The sequence below is a fragment of the Podarcis tiliguerta genome, assembly GCF_965153285.1.
Source record: "Podarcis tiliguerta genome assembly, chromosome: 8".
Classification (NCBI taxonomy): domain Eukaryota; kingdom Metazoa; phylum Chordata; class Lepidosauria; order Squamata; family Lacertidae; genus Podarcis; species Podarcis tiliguerta.
Genome location: NC_139541.1, coordinates 12,510,900 through 12,526,236, shown reverse-complemented (window position 1 = coordinate 12,526,236; position 15,337 = coordinate 12,510,900). Strand labels below are relative to the sequence as shown.

Sequence of the window (15,337 nt, the reverse complement as noted above, 5' to 3'; positions counted from 1 at the left end):
TCCGGCCCAATCGCCTTCTAAATCCGGTCCGCGGACTGTCCGGGAATCAGCATGTTTTTACATGAGTAGAATGTGTGCTTTTATTTAAAATGCATCTCTGGGTTATTTGTGGGGCATAGGAATTTGTTCATTATTGAAGAAACCAGAGGCCTTTCTCCTGGGCATGGTCGGCCAACTGGTGCCAAAGAAGGATAGAACTTTCTTTATGTATGCCACAACAGCAGCAAGAATACTTATCGCGCAGTATTGGAAGACACAAGAACCACCCACTCTGGAATTGGCAAAAATGACTGGCAGAATCAGAGACCAGGGAGAAGAGACGGTGGAAGAAGATTGGAAGAAATTTAAAGACTATTTACAGAAATATTATAAGATTAATGAATGTTAGAATGACATCGGATGGAGGTTAACAGGTTATTAGCAACAATGTGGTGAAGGAGTATGGAAAATTTGAAGGTCAAAAGGTGTAAAATTAAAGGTCTAATATATTAAGATATTAAGAAAAGATTAAGAAACATTAAGATATTAAGATAAAGATTAAGTTAAGATAGAGGGAAGGGATTTGCTGATTAAATATTTGAACTGGAATACAGTGAGGGGAGGTGTGGGGAAGTCTGGGAAATATGTAAATGCAAGGAATATTATGAAAATGGAATTGTTTTTATTTGTTTTTGTTTTTGTATTTTTGTATTTTTCTTTTCTTTTTTTCCTATGTAAAAACCTTAATAAAAATATTATTTTTTTAAAAAAGGAATTTGTTCATTATTTCCCTCAAAACAATATAGTCCGGCCCCCCACAAGGTCTGAGGGACAGTGGACCGGCCCTCTGCTGAAAAAGTTTGCTGACCCCTGCAACAAGTCTATGATCCAGAAACAAGGATCGTAGCAGCCGATGGGCAATGTGAGGATGCCTTGCTCCACCAAAGGAAGATTTGGGAGTTTGCTTGAAGCTCTCAATTCCTTTGAAGCCAGGTTGGGACCTGCCCCACCCCTGATGGAAACACAGCAATGTAGTGGAGGGGGTTCAGAAGGGAGAGCAAATTCAGGACTCTCTCTCCTCCCTCCACACAGAGCAGAAGAGTGGACATAAATCACTGCAACAGCAGGGCAACTGATGACTCTCCCCTACTCTGGCAAGCCAATGAGGAGATAGCAAGGCTTTCAAGTTCCCCCCTTGTTTGCAAAATATCGGCACAGAGAATGGCCCCAGCTTATCATTTTATGACAACCCACTTGTGGCGATCACTCAGGGTCCCCGGACGTTTATTGATCCCTGTGCCACCACTGTGCTTGCTTCCCCGCTGCCACCAACCAGTTACTCTCTGGTAAAACACTGAGTCTAGTCAGTTGTTAAAAGTGAACCAAAAGAAGAAGAAGAAGAAGAAGAAGTTTATTTTACAAACATTAACAAGTTTATGGTTTCTCGGATAATATTCCTGTCAGTATCTTAACTTTAGTTTCTTTACCGGTCTAAGATCAAACCTATCCATTCTTAAGGAAATCAGCCCTCAGTGCTCACTGGAAGGACAGATCCTGAAACTGAGGCTCCAATACTTTGGCCACCTCATGAGAAGAGAAGACTCCCTGGGAAAGACCCTGATGTCGGGAAAGATGGAGGGCACAAAGAGAAGGGGACGACAGAGGACAAGATGGTTGGACAGTGTTCTCGAAACTACCAGCATGAGTTTGACCAAACTGTGGGAGGCAGTGGAAGACAGGAGTGCCTGGCGTGCTCTGGCCCATGGGGTCACAAAGAGTCGGATATGACTAAACGACTAAACAACAACCTTCCTAACACCTTCTGACTGATTATCTCAACTGTTTGACTGACTCCTCTTAACAAATTCTCTCACTCTCTCACACCAGACTAGCCCAACCCACAGACTTATCTTCTCGTCTCGTCTAACTCCAGACTGTCTCCTCAACAACTCTAACTCCCTAAAAAACCTCTGTGCTTAAACCTTATACACAATTAACTCTGCCCCCTGGGTTCCCATTGGTTAGTCATTTTACCATTCCCTATGAACCCAGTAGGGACGCGGGTGGTGCTGTGGGTTAAGGTGCTACAGAGCCTAGGACTTGCCAATCAGAAGGTCGGCGGTTTGAATCCCCGCCACGGGGTGAACTCCCGTTGTTCTGTCCCTGCTCCTGCCAATCTAGCAGTTCGAAAGCATGTCAAAGTGTAAGTAGATAAATAGGTACTGCTCTGGCAGGAAGGTAAACAGCCTTTCCATGTGCTGCTTTGGTTCGCCAGAAGCGGCTTAGTCATGCTGGCCACATGACCTGGAAGCTGTACGCCGGCTCCCTCGGCCAATAAAGCGAGATGAGCGCCGCGACCCCAGAGTCGGTCACGACTGGACCTAATGGTCAGGGGTCCCTTTCCCTATGAACCCAGTATGATGTCACACACATAGCAGGGCAAACGCCACATCGCTGTTCCTAATAGACTGGGTATTGAATTGGGCACCACTGCTCTGTCTACCTCTGTATGCATCAAGGCAGCAGGCTGTGATTCGGGGTTGGGGTTGGGATAGGCACAGGGGCAGCCACGGTGAGATCCTGCACTTCAGACTCTTGCACTGCGGAAGCAACTCAGGAAGGGCACGGCTAAGTCTCAACACAGTGCAACTTCTGCGGCCCCTGCTCTATTTTATGAGGATGTTTTAAGACAGAAAGGTCTCTCCCAGGAGCTCCTTGGTTAATTACCTCATTCGGTCCAGACCTGGCTTTCCATTATGGGATGAATTATTCTCTTTTCCTGCTGAGGCAGCTGGCATGGGGAGAATGGGGTCACCAGCCTTCCTTTGAAACCCAAGGGCAATTGAGATGATGTGGGAGGGAGGGAGAGCCATTGAAGGAGAAGAGGGGTGGTGGTAGGGAATGACTGTGAACACTCACAGCACCAGGGAGGTAGTGAGGAGGGGGAAGAGGAAATGGGCATTTCCTGATTTGTGGACTGGCTTGAAAGACCCCCCCACCCACCCATTAACATGTCTCAGAATGCCAAAGATACGAGGCTGCACTTTCTATTTATACTGACAGCCCACCCTACGAGCTGACCTACATATCCAGCAGAATTGCATGCTGCAGCACTAACAGTTATGGAATCACAGAGCTGTCGAGTCGGAAGGGGCACCCAAAGGCCATCTAGTCCTGCTCCCTGCAACACAGCAACTGCAGTTAAAGAACCCCCGACAGGTGGCCATCCAATCTCCGTTTAGCAACCTCCAAGGAAAGAGAGGCTACCACCTTCATGTGGTGCAGTCGGTCAGCATGTCTGGCTGTTAATCAGAAGGTTGATGGTTCGAGTCCACCCAGGGATGGTTGTGGGCAGCATTCCTGCATTGTTGGGGGTGGGACTAGAGAACCCTCCCAACTCTACAATTCTATAATAAATAATAATAATAAACTTTTATTTATATCCCGCCCTCCCCAGCCGAAGCAGGGCTCAGAGCGGCTAACACCAGTAAAAATAGCACAATTTACATAAAATCACAATCAAATAATTAAAATACATTCTAAAATAAATTCAGAATCAGTTTAATGGCAATCATTGGGCTAGAGTTCTATGAGGATTACAGAGAGATGGGGTCAGACTGGGCCTTGGCCAAAGGCCTGGTGGGACAGCTCTGTCTTGCAGGCCCTGCGGAAAGATGTCAAGTACCTCAAGGTCTAGTCTCTTGTGACAGAGTGTTCCACCAGATCAGGGCCATGGCCGAAAAAGCCCTGGCTATGGTTGAGGTCAGCCTAACCTCCCTGTGGCGCAGGATCTCCAAGATGTTTTTATTTGAAGACCGTAAGGTCCTCCGTGGGACATACCAGGAGAGGCGGTCCTGTAGCTATGATTCTAAGCGAGTTTGCTCCACTCTGAAACAGCTCTCACCATCATAAAATCTTCCTGATGTTGAGTTGGAATCTCCTTCCTTGTCATTTGAATTCATTGGTTTTTGTCCTACCCTCTGGAGCAGCAGAAAACAAGCTGGCTCTGCCTTGTATATGACAGCTTTTTGGCAATGTGAAGATGGCTATTGCGTTACATCAGCCTTCCCTTCTCCAGGCTAAACATACCCAGCTCCCTCAACCATTCCTCATCTAGCTCAGTTTCCACCGATCATCTCGGTCACCTCCTCTGCGCATGTTCCAGCTTGCCTACATCCTTCTTACATTGTGGTACCCAGAACTAGACACAGGACTCCAGGTGGCATCTGAGGTAATAGAGTGGAATAGAGAGGTAAAATAGGGATGCAGGTGGCACTGTGGTCTAAACCACTGAGCCTAGGGCTTGCCCATCAGAAGGTCGCTGGTTCGAATCCCCGCGACGGGGTGAGCTGCCGTTGCTTGGTCCCTGCTCCTGCCAACTTAGCAGTTCAGAAGCACGTCAAAGTGCAAGTAGATAAATAGGTACCGCTCCAGCGGGAAGGTAAACAGCATTTCTGTGCGCTGCTCTGGTTCGCCAGAAGTGGCTTTGTCATGCTGGCCCATAGACTGTCTCACCAGAGTGGTGCATGCTCTAGTTATCTCCTGCTTGGACCACTGCAATGTGCTCTATGTGGGGCTACCTTTGAAGGTGACCCAGAAACTACAACTAATCCAGAATGTGGCAGCTAGGCTGGTGACTGGGAGTGGCTGCCAAGACCACATAGCACCAGTCTTGAAGGACCTACATTGGCTCCCAGTACATTTCCAAGCACAATTCAAAGTGTTGGTGTTGACCTTTAAAGCCCTAAACGGCCTCGACCCAGTATACCTGAAAGAGCATCTCCACCCCCATCGTTCTGCCCAGACACTGTGGTCCAGCACCGAGGGCCTTCTGCCGGTTCCCAAGCTGCAAGAAGCAAAGCTACAGGGAACCAGGCAGGGGGCCTTCTCGGTAGTGGCACCTGCCCTGTGGAACACCCTCCCATCAGATGTCAAAGAGATAAACATTTAGACATTTAGAAGACACCTGAAGGCAGTCCTGTTCAGGGAAGTTTTAAATGTGTGACATTTTAATGTATTTTTAATCTTTGTTGGAAGCCGCCCAGACTGGCTGGGGAAACCCAGCCAGATGGGCGGGGTAGAAATAATAAATTCTTATTATTCTTATTATTCTTATTACCCGGAAGCTGTATGCCGGCTCCCTTGGCCAGTAAAGCGAGATGAGTGCCGCAACCCCAGAGTTGTCTGCGACTGGACCTAACAGTCAGGGGTCCCTTTACCTAACAGCAGACTGTAATGCTCCTTTCCCACCACTAGGTGACACATGCCCAACACATCTGACAGGCATTTAGCAGCTCCTAGTGGCAAAACGCAAAGAAAAAGCCCCAGAAATGCAGCCAGACAGCTTGTCAGGGGTGCAGCTTCACATCAAAATTTGCCTGTGGCCAGATAGCACCTCCAATTATTTCCCACCCTGTGCAGAGGCGAACGTACTGTTGTCTCGGAGACGGAACGTGCTCCTTGTAGTAGACTTCGCTAAAGGTTATGGCAGGCTGTTCTCCCCCGATATATCTTCACTTCTATTAAGGCCGATTTGTAGGTTCAAATGCCTCTGAGGAGGAGGACAGCCGCCCATGGGGAAAGTGTGACCTCATTTATTGCCATGTCTTTCGACAAGGTTGAAGACTTTTACTGAGGAAGCCATGTGGGAGACAGAGACCTGTTCCTATCTCTAAAGGTCATGAACATGGCTTATTTTTAAACAGCCTGTGCCCCCTTAGACATGCATCTTACTTGGCAAAAGACCCACCTGCTTCCTGACCCCCAACAATACAAAACATCAAACAACCCACTTTCCTCCCTCTCTCCCTCCCTCCCCACATTTGTAATGGCAGAGTTCATATTGGGGCATTTGTTTCTACCCAGAGTAAAGGCAGGTTAGACCTTGCTTTCAATTCCAGAGCTATAAATCCTAGCAATGCAAAGGCCATGCCTCTGTGCATATCTAGAGTGTGCACTACATTTACAATGCACAGTCTCTGAGCCTCACACACTACAGGCAAACATTTCAAGGTCACAGGGATTCATGGACCAGGCAATAGTTCCAGGAAGGTCTGGGAGAGGGCCCCTGGGAGAGCCACATCTAGTCAGTGCTGATACTGCTGTGCTAGGTATACCTGTCAGGAGTCCAGGTTCCCAGCTTGATAACACAGTAAGCGTAGGTAATTAAAAAGGAGGATTCATTGCAAAAACAAACAGATAGCTCCAGGCGGCTCTGAAAAAGCCTTCAGCATCATTACTCAAGATGACCCTTCTGAAGACTACTTCAGGCGTCAGCAGAAGATATTGAACTTACGACCCTTACATCTCTTGTTTTGCTTTCAATCTAGCAGCCCTCGACTCTTCGGACTTAGTGGATCAGCTCCAACCTCTTCCTGTTCTGAGAGGTTGTCTCTGAATCTATTTGCTCCTATTTGTGCTTCCTGTGAGCTTTGGCTGTGTTCTAGCCTGCTCTCAGCTACTGCCTTATCAGCCTGCCTATCAAGGTCAGGAGAGCCTAAGTCTGAAGCGGCCAGCTCTCGCCTGCCTGCAGAGACGTAAGGGTAGTAAGTTCAGTATCTTTTCTCGACACCGGAAGGAGTCTTCAGAAGGGTCATCTTGAGTAATGATGCGGAAGGCTTTATCAGAGCTGCCCGGAGCTATCTGTTTGTGTTTGCAATAAATCCTCCTTTTTAATTTAATTAGGGTTAGTGGCGCCCTGCGCCACGGTGCCCGCCCATCAGGGGCGCCCATCAGCTGGAGTGCAGGATCAAAAGGGAACAGCTGTGAGGGCATGCTGGGCAGCGGCGGCTCTTCCTACGGCCAGCCACACTCTCTTGCTTCCTGCCTGGAAGAGGCGGCGGTGCGCAAAGCTACGGGGCGCCCTTCTCCCTCCTGCCTGCCCCGCTGCAGTAGCAGGACTGCTGAGGAAGCCCGCGTGGCAAGCAAGCCTCAAGCTGCCCAGTGCAGGGGGCAGGGAGGACAGGGAGGGGGAGGGGTGCCAAGAACGTTGGCCCCCACCCCTTCCGTGGAGGAAAAAGGTGGAGGAGGGATTCATTCGGATTTGGGGCGGTGGGAGGGGAAAGCTGGGGGGGGGGGCGCACTATCATTAGGACTCAGTTTGCTCTCCATGCAGTTAGTTAGTGGTTAAAAACAAACAAACACCAACAAAAAGTCCTTTAAAGACGGGGCGGGTTTTAAGGTCCTATTAGATTCAGCAGGGCTTACTCTCAGGTAAGTGCAGTTAGGGCTGCAGCCTTTGTGACCCAAGTCTTGGATCCTTTTTAGGTTCAGAGTGTCACTGCTTCACACACACACACCAATATTTGAAAACGTCAGCTTTGTACTTCAACACAAATTGGCCGGGAACTTCATTCTCTGTGTCTTCATCAATTTATTTAAAGAACAACAAACTGGTGATTGCTTTAACTTTTTGATATGTGGTGATTTGAATCATGAGGATGAATTAGAAGAACTGCTGAGTCTTGAATGAGTCTTGCTTTGGAATTGAGGACTTCATTAGATTTTCTTCTGCCTTTTCATTTCATTTTGTTCTAAGGGCTTGTTAGAGATAATATGTAAGTGTGGTGTCAGCTCCCTTAAAAAAAGTCAACCTCTCTGGCGCCCCCCTCATTAAAAAAGGCTGACAACTCTGAGAAAACGGGGGGCGGGGGCACCGGAGGGATCTTTGCACCACGGCACCGGATATGCTTAAGAGGACCCTGCCTACCTAACATCTAAGCCTCTCTGTTCCTGGCTGCTTTCTGCAGTTAGTAAACAAACAAACCCCTGTGTTGCAAAATATGAGTCAGCAATATCAAAAGCAACATGATGGCCAGAAACAATTACAATGTGAAAACTTTATGGAATAATTCAAAACATCAAAACTAACAAACTGAAGTCTCTGAAAGTCCTTAAATGAATCACGGTTACCGTCCCATCAGTCCCAGCCTCATACTGGCGGCAGGTCCACTAGTCAATCTAGTTTATCATCCCAGTCGGACACTGGAGACCAACACGTCTCCTTACATCCCCTCCAACACAGACTGACTGCAGCACTTGGTAGAGGGGATTTTCGAAGGGGCAGTCGCTACCGGACAAGGAGGAAATTTTAATTGTTAATAATTTGTCATGCACTTCATCTACTAATGAACTGCAAACTTTACAATTGGGACTTGGCTTTGTTCCAAAACCTTCTTATAATGCTTTTCGGACCAGGGTCTGGCCATCGTGTTGCTTTTGATATTGCTTTCTGCAGTTGGCAGCTGGCTGTAAACCTTTGTTTGGAGCTGGCTCATTCCTGACAATACCTTTGGTTTGGCTCAGGATCAGGAAGCTCCTGGTGTTTTAAGGCAGAGCATGAAGGAAACAGCCGAGCTGCATTGGACAACTTAACTACGAACTGCAAAAATTGGAATTTCTTCCAAACCTGTGCCAAAATTTTGTATGTTTTTTTTGTGTGTGCGTGGCAGCGTTTAGCAGTAAAAACCCTGCATTTTGCATCACCCCACAAACTACTACATCAAACACGGGATTCGTACTTAACTATGAACCCCAAAATCTGGAATCTGTTCCGAATCTCCCACGTCTTTACTCAGAATAAGAGCTCTGCAGCTGGATTGGAGCAAAGGCCCCTCTGGTCCAGCCTGCTGTTCTCACAGTAGCCAATCAGGTGGCTCCACAAAGCCCATAAGCATCTAGGACACCACAAAAAGAACCTGCTTGACCTGGCCAATGACTCATCTAGCCCAGCTGTGGTCTCCAGCAACTGGGATTCAGAAGCACTGCTGCCTCCAATGGTGGAGACAGAACCAAGCCACCATCAGGGCCGGTCCAATATATTTTGATACCTGAGGAGAACTGCAAAATGGTGGAGTAAGATCTACATCAGGAACAAGGGGGTGGGGGAATAAATATCTACATTGGGATCTGCTTTCCCTGTGGCTCCTGCCACCCAAGGCTGTTGCCTCATCTTGTCTAATGGGTGGGCCAGCCCTGACCATCATGGCTATTAGCCATTGATAGCCGTATCTTTCATGGATTTGCCTCAAGCTCTTTAAGGCCATCTAAGGGGGCGGGTAACCCTGCCTCCTGTGGGAAGGAGTTCTAAAGTTCAATTATGCACTGTGCCAAGTGCATAATTTTATCTGTCCTGAATCTTCCAACATTCAGCTTCATTGGATATGTTCTAGTGTTGGGAAGAGAGAGGGAGAAAAGCTTTCTCTATCCTTTTCCGTATAGTTAAAGCTATGGTTTTCCCAGTAGTGATGTATGGAAGTGAGAGCTGGACCATCAAGAAGGCTGATCGCCGAAGAATTGATGCTTTTGAATTATGGTGCTGGAGGAGACTGCAAGAAGATCAAATTTCTCCATTCTTAAGGAAATCAGCCCTGAGTGCTCCCTGGAAGGACAGATCCTGAAGCTGAGGCTCCAATACTTTGGCCACCTCATGAGAAGAGAAGACTCCCTGGAAAAGACTCAGGGAAAGATGGAGGGCACAAGGAGAAGGGGACAACAGAGGACGAGGTGGTTGGACAGTGTTCTTGAAGCTACCAGCATGAGTTTGACCAAACTGCGGGAGGCAGTGGAAGACAGGAGTGCCTGGCATGCTCTGGTCCAGGGGGTCACGAAGAGTCGGACCCGACTAAACCACTAAACAACAACATCCTTTTCTCTAAGCTATTCTATACCCGCTTTCTCCCTGCAGCTGGATCAGACCAAAGGCTCCTCTAATCCAGCCCTGATGCCTACGGGGAGCCTGCAAACTCTCTCTCTCTCTCTCTCTCTCTCTCTCTCTCTCTCTTGCCCCCCACTGGTAAAGAGAGTTTAAACCCTAGGGTCAAAAGAGATGCAAAATAACAGGTACAGCCTTTGGCATTTCCATGCAAAGCTGAAATGCGTACAAGACAAGCTTTGTGACCCTTTGCCACAGCAGGCAATTAACAATAACACATTCTTGCAACACTCCCGCTGTTGTATACATTTGGGCTTTGCATGGAAATGTCACAGGTTGCAACTTCTGAGTTCCACCACCTCTTGGTCACTCTGTTAATTATTATTATTTTTTGAAAAAAGGCACCTGATGATGGGGGTTCTGGCCCATGAAAAGCTTATGCTGCAATGAATTAGTTAATCTTTAAAGCTGTCTCAAACCTTTTTATTTTTTTAAGTTAACAGCAAAACTAGCACAGTTTTACTGTGGAAAGGTGCTGCATGTCTTGTAGGGGCACCGCCGGTTTTTGCCTAAAGAAAACATCAAAGCAAATCCTGCTTATTAATGACGATGATGATAATAATAATGATAATGATAGGAATTATACCCTGTCCTTCCCAAGGAGCCTAAGGTGGCAAGCAGTTACACAATCTAAAAACAAAGCTGAAACATTGCAAAACAGCCAAAACATTCCAAAGACAATTACACAACTGAAAACATCTAAAAGCATTTTCAATTAAGAAATATTCTAAAAGCAATTACTGTGAAAAACATCCTTCCATCCAAAGATCAGGGGGATGCCAGCAGCAAGATTTTTCAGTGTGGGTAAGCAGGAGTGCTTCTGAATGCCATCTGAAAGTTAATCTATATCTGTCTGTCTGTCTGTCTGTCTGTCTGTCTGTCTGTCTGTCTAGCCATATTGCATGCATATCCCTCCTTTTTCTCCAATGAGCTCAGTTCACTCCCAGTCAGAGCAACCAGCTCCCTCTGAGCTCTCTGTGGTACTGAAACTCTTGAAATTTCTGAGGTGCCTTGCCTTGGGGTTGGGTTGGGGGGGTGCTCCTCTCTGGACCTAGACAGGGGTGGGGGCACTATATTCACAGCCATCTCCTTAAGTACACCCATGAGAGATCTGAGGCCTGAGGCACAGCCACCATGAAATATTACAGACCAATGAAGGAGAGTGATGTTTTCCCAGCTAGTAAGTAACTGTCAGAAGACTCTGACCAGAGATATAATTACTACAATGGGAAGAAGAGAACAACAGAAGGGTTAGGTGGGGGGGGGGGATGGAAGAGAAGGAGTGTTTAGCCCGGCGGCTGGTCGCCATGGATACCACTGCGCACTGCACTGGGCTTTTCTTAAAGACCTCGAGAAACGGAAGGGTCATCCGCTCGAGAGAAAACGCTCCTTAAGAAGCTGATTTCATATTTGAAAGCCCAGGGCTTGGGATGCATCCCACATCACCGCAATTACATACAATCTATGAGCTAGTCCTCCTCTCCTCCTCCTCCCCCCAAACCCCCCACGTCCCCTACACAACCCTCTCAGATGGGGAGGCTGGTAAACCTGGGACTTAAGAACACAAGAAGAAACTTTAAAATCGAAAACGCATAAATAAACATTGAAAAAAAGGACATAAGAAGAGCTGGGTGGATCAGGCCAAGGGCTGATCTAGTCCAGCATCCTGTTGTCACAGTGGCCAACCAGATGCCCCAATGTGAAGCCTACAGTACATGCAAGATTCAAGCACAAGAGCGCTCTCTCGCCTCGCCTGTGGTCTCCAGCAACTGGTGTTCAGAACCATTGCTGCCTTAAGCTGTGGAAGCAGATCACAGCCACTGTGGCTAGTAGCCATCAATAGCCCTCTTCTCCTCCATTAGTAGTAGTAGTAGTAGTAGTAGTAATAATAATAATAATAATAATAATTTACTATTTATACCCCACCCATCTGGCTGGGTTTCCCCAGCCACTCTGGGCAGCTTCCAACACAATATTAAAATACAGTAATGCATCAAACATTAAAAGCTTCCCCAAACAGGGCTGCTTTCAGATGTCATCTAAAAGTCTGGTAGTTGTTGTTCTTTTTGACATTTGGTAGGAGGGCATTCCACAGGGCAGGCGCCACTACCAAGAAGGCCCTCTGCCCTGGTTCCCTGTGACTTGGCTTCTCGCAGCGAGGGAACCGCCAGAAGGCCCTCGGCGCTAGACCTCAGTGTCTGGGCAGAACGATGGGGGTGGAGACACTCCTTCAGGTATACTGGACCAAGGCCGTTTAGGGCTTTAAAGGCCAGCACTAGCACTTTGAATTGTGCTCGGAAACATACTGGGAGCCAATGTAGGTCTTTCAAGACTGGTGTTATGTGGTCTCAGCGGCTGTTCCCAGTCACCAGTCTAGCTGCCACATTCTGGATTAGTTGTAATTTCCGGGTCCCATTCAAAGGTAGCCCCACATAGAGCACATTGCAGTAGTCCAAGTGGGAAATAACTAGAACATGCACCACTCTGGCGAGGTAGTCCGTGGGCAGGTAGGGTCTCAGCCTGCGTACCAGATGGAGCTGGTAAACATTAATTTGTCTAATCCTCTTTTAAAGCTACCTTGGTTGGTGGACATCACTGCCTCCCACTGAAGTTCCACAGTTGAACTAGGTGAATCCACTAGGTGAGTAAGTCCTTCCTTTTATCTCTCCTGAATCTTTCCATATTCATCTTTATTGGATGGCTATGAGTTCTGGTGCCATGAGAGAGGGTCCCATTCAATCCAGTACGGCCCCAGACCACAGATCCCATCCCCATGACTATGGAACAGCCTTCCAGGTCTCACTTTGGGGCTTTCCACAGGCTGCTGTGAAAACAGGATATTGGACAAGGCCAGGAGGACTCCCTTGCTCAGCGCCTGAGGGCCCCAGTAGTGCCACTCACCACCTGGACCAGGGCGGGGCCTGATGGGCTCTATAAAGGACTGCTGCCGCTGCTGCCGCTGGGCAGAGAGGGCTCCGTTTAGTTTAGTTTTTTGTTTTTAATTTAAATTGCTGTTATTTTTTACCTACCATATTTTTCGCTCCATAAGACACACTTTTTTCCTCCTAAAAAGGAAGGGGAAATGTCTGTGCGTCTTATGGAATGAACGTGTGGTCAATCACTGGCTCCCTTTCTGGCCCGCTCCCTTGCCCAGGTCTCCACTGCTGAATGTTCTGCAGACAGAGGCCGTTTGTTTCCCCAGCGACATGGGACTGGCTGATGAGATTATCTGTCTGGAAACTGTAGAAATGGCTCCCTTTCCTTTCCTAAGGAAGCTGCAAAACTGTGAGTTGAACCCCATAAAAACATGATTTTTCCTCTTTGCAAAGCAAGCTCAACAACTTTGAGCTGATCCCCCCAAAAACGGGGCTTTCCCTCTTTCCTCCTCTAAAAACTAGGTGCGTCTTATGGAGCGAAAAATACGGTATGTCATTTTAAACTGTGATATTAATGCTGTAGTCTTAGTTTTAGATTTTGATTTATGTGGAAATTATTTCCCATTTGGTTGTGGTTTTTTTGGATGTGGTTTATTTATTGTTTATGACTTTTGTAATTATGTAAATCCTGTTATGCTGTAAGCCGCCTTGAGCATTGTTTTATTAACTGTGGAAAGGTGGCATACTAATAAAAAATGATGATGATGATCTTGTTCTTATGTTTAACGGAGTGGGGAGGGAGGGCTGTGGTTCTCCTGCCTGGCCCATGGCCTTCATGGAGCCACTTGAATGGCTACTGCAGGAAACAAGATACCTAATTAGATAGGTCTTTTGCCTGATCCTGCAACGACAAACCTAGACAGCATCTTAAAAAGCAGAGAATCACCTTTCCAACAAAGGTCCGTATAGTTAAAGCTATGGTTTTCCCAGTAGTGATGTATAGAAGTGAGAGCTGGATCATAAAGAAGGCTGAACGCCAAAGAATTGATGCTTTTGAATTCTGGTGCTGGAGGAGACTCTTGAGAGTCCCATGGACTGCAAGAAGATCAAACCTATCCATTCTGGAGGAAATCAGCCCTGAGTGCTCACTGGATGGACAGATCCTGAAGCTGAGGCTCCAGTGCTTTGGCCAGTGCTTTGGACGAGATGTTTGGACAGTGTTCTCGAAGCTACCAGCATGAGTTTGACCAAACTGCGGGAGGCAGTGGAAGACAGGAGTGCCTGGCATGCTCTGGTCCAGGGGGTTACGAAGAGTCGGATACGACTAAACCAATAAACAACAACAACAGGGCTCTGCTTATGTCCCTTATTTCCAGGTCTTTCGTCCTTGACTGATCTTCATGTAGGATTTTTTTTTAAATGTCCCTCGTTATAAGGGTTGCTGATTCGAAGAGAGGGGGGGGGGGAGGCGGTGGAACATGCCTGCTGCACCGTTCCAGGCCTGAGAAGATTTCAACAGACAGGCAACTGCACGAAACGTGGTAGCAGCTGGTGCTGAGCGCAGCCTTCCCCCCCCCCCCCCCAATGACAGAGAAGCTCATTTGTCAACTCCGGGTTCCTCCGCTGCAAACGGAGCCACGCTCAGTAAATATAAATCGCAACATCTGTTCCATGCTGCTCCCTGGCACAGATCTCGCTCACCCACCCGTCCTCCTCCTCCCTGAAATAGCACACACACACACACACACACACATGCTTGGAAGCGACAAAGATGGAGGCTCGGCCTCTTGGCTACAGACAACAGAACCTGCTGACTCCATCGCCATCCGGCAGCCTCCCTGTGGTACAAGGTCTGGATCAGGGCTGCAAGGGACAGCTGGTGTTTGTATTGTGGTGTGTGCTTCTGCGGCGAACTTATGTTTATTTTTAAACAGGCGTTTGGACCCGTGGCACGGCACACTGGCACCATTAACGGGGAGGTTAACCCTGTGCCTGTAGGAAGGCATTGTCCTTTCATATATAGCTGCATGTAGTTGCCAGATTAAGGGAAGTCACCGCACCACTCTGTCCTGCCTGGAGTCCTGTTCTGGCCATGCCATGGTTCAAGGAGGGGATTGACAAGCTGGAAGGTGACCTTAAGAGGTTTGAGAGCTGGGCCAAAACTAACAAAGTGGATTTCAGTAGGGACAAACGTAAGGTTCTGTGCTTAGGCAGGAATAGTCAGATGGACAGATGGAGGATGGGGGAACCCCCTAGGCTTGACAGCGGCGCATGCGAAAAGGATCTATAGGTTCTTAGTACACCACAAGGCGAACACAAGTCAACAGTGTGATTCAGCAGCAGCAGAAACTCAACATATAAATTTCTGAAGGAAGTTTTTAATATTTAATGCTGTATTGTTTTTAACACTCGATTGGGAGCTGCACAGAGTGGCTGGGGAAACTGAGCCAGATGGGCGGGGTATAAATAATAAATTATTAAATTATTATTACTATAAACCAAACAGCAAATGCAGTTCTGGTCTGAATCAACAGACGTCTCGTGTCCAGAACAAGGGAAGTAATAGCACCTCTCTATTCTGCCTGAGACAATGGGGAAGTAATTGGAGAGACATCTTCAAGCATCTGAAGGGCTGGTCCATGGAAGATGGAGCAAGCTTGTTTTCTCCTCCTCCAGAGGGTGGGACCCAAGCCAGTAGATTCAAATGACAAGAAAGGAGATTACAACTAAATATTTGGAAGAACTTTAGGAAGGTAAGGGTTGTTCAACA

General features: G+C 47.5%; 1 protein-coding gene across 3 annotated transcripts in view; it reads right to left on the bottom strand.

Annotated features, from left to right (window-relative positions):
- IGSF21 (immunoglobin superfamily member 21) overlaps positions 1–15,337 on the bottom strand; it is a 236,356-nt gene that overhangs the window by 39,827 nt on the left and 181,192 nt on the right. The window lies entirely within an intron of this gene.